The 1,985-nt window shown below is 47.3% G+C and overlaps 1 long non-coding RNA gene across 1 annotated transcript in view; it reads right to left on the bottom strand.

Moving 5' to 3' along the window:
- Window positions 1–6: 6 nt before the first annotated feature.
- Window positions 7–1,985, bottom strand: part of LOC109302132 — a 22,658-nt gene continuing 20,679 nt past the window's right edge. Inside the window, exon 3 of the long non-coding RNA XR_002098712.1 lies at window positions 7–271. This is a non-coding gene — a long non-coding RNA (uncharacterized LOC109302132). The remainder of the gene's footprint in view (window positions 272–1,985) is intronic.

Raw genomic sequence — 1,985 nt, forward strand, 5'->3', positions numbered from 1 at the left:
GGGGGGGGGGGGGTGCCCAACATGCCAGTTTTCACCACTACACTATCAAACACAGTAGAGATCCTAGTGTCAAATCCCCTACTGGGACAATGGGCTTCCCACTAAGGTACCACAGTATACAGATGGCTAGTCTGAGTTATGCTGACAGTGCATTTTTCTTGGCTGGGCCACCAGCTTTCCCCCTATGCCTCAGGTTCCTGCAGCACGAACAGTCTCTGAGTGGGAAGCAAAGCATGAATGTAGCATTTGGAAACTGCCTCAAGGTCATGCACTGAAAGGCAAAACAGAAAAGCAAATAAATCAATGCATTATGTATGTATTTAGTTATAATAATAGACCCCCAAGTCTCCATTTTGGCTTCTGCCCTGAGCTGCAGGGAGTTAAGCCTGATATGAAACAGATTTTTTTTTTTAACATCAGTATTGGTACAAGAGCACCGCCAGGAGAGCAAGCCCATTTCTCTGCCTAATGGTGCTTCAAACACTCTTGTGAGGTTGAATTAACACCACTAAAGGGAAAGATTAGAAGTCTCTTTAAAGCGGCTCTTGGGGAAGTTTTCAACCCAATCTATCTACACCCAGGACACAGTATAAAGATCCAGATAATGTGAGAGCAATAAAGCTGTAAAGGCAAGCAGCCTTGGTTTTAAATTAACAGGAGCGTTATTTACATCTGGGTGATCCGATACAGTAGCACCATTGCATAATTCTCATTATTTTAGAGGTGCTTTCTCTCCCTATACATGTAGGTAACGTTAAGGTTAGTTAATTAAAAAGACAGAGTAAGACTGTTTAGTGGGGGGGTTACTTTCCCCTTTTTTAATTGAGTGCTTCATTTTTATTAAGGTCTGTTGGTTTTCAGTCTGGATAAATACATATTATCAGTGTTTAATTCTCAAAAGAGCTGCTGGATACAACACTACTCACATTAAAATGATCATAAATAAGCCCCATGGTTGGTTTTATGATCTCGTTTAAGCTGAGTTCTGGCTTGGTTCAGTTTTGTCGACAAACAAGTCAAGGTTTCTGCTCACCAAACAGCTTTGCAGTCAAAGGTTTGTTTCCTAAGGGCCTAGTTTACCTTATTTGGCCTTTTGCTTGCCTTCCCTCCCTGCTGAGGGCATGATACAAAGCCCACTGAAGTCTTTCGATTGACTTTGGATCAGGCTCTCAATTCATTTCTCCTACATTTCATGAGATACTTCAGTCAGGATGGGTGCTCCATGCAGGGCCAGACCCAGAGAGGGTGCAGTGCCACAGTCACACCCCTCTTTCAGACCATGCTGTGGGAGCAGCACCCAAGGATTTTTTAAGTCCCCAGAGCAGGTAAGAACCCCTCCTCCCTTCCCCTCTGTGCTCAAGATCATCTTTATTTCTCCCTTATTCTTCCCTCTCCCCTGACCTTTTCTGCCACTGTCCCTGCTATCCCCAACTGACATGGGGCAGAGGGAGCTCCACAGCTACTCCAGCCCAGGACAACAGGAGTGGTGGCAACAGGTGGGCTCCTCCTCCCTGGACCAGAGGCACCAGGGGCCCTGGTGTTCCCCACCAGCCCAGGAGCAGGTGCAGGAAGGGAGAACACAATAGCCACTATGGCTGCTGTTGTCCCCAGCTGAGCTTGGCCCTCCCTGCAGTTCCCTTGGAGCTGGGCAGGAACAGCTCTGAGGCTTCCCCCACACTGCATTAGCTAGAAACAGCAGCAGTGGTGGGTGAGGAGAGGGTGAATGGGAGAGCAAAGATGTGCTGCTAAGCATGGATGAGGAGGAAGGGGTGTTGAGAGCGGGGGGTGGGGGGGCTGGATTCTGATTTAGTGACTTAAAAAAAAATCTATGGCTGCTGCTCCTATGATGTGATTTGCTTGTCTTGGGGGAGGACACTGGGAGAAAGGGTACAGCCACCTCTGCAGCATTGATCGCTGCTCCTACCCCCTGCTTTTCAAAATCATAGAATCATAGAAGTAGGGTCGGAAGGGAGCTTGTAGATCTT

This window comes from Gavialis gangeticus, unplaced genomic scaffold (assembly GCF_001723915.1).
Source record: "Gavialis gangeticus isolate Ggan-Ray unplaced genomic scaffold, GavGan_comp1, whole genome shotgun sequence".
NCBI lineage: Eukaryota > Metazoa > Chordata > Crocodylia > Gavialidae > Gavialis > Gavialis gangeticus.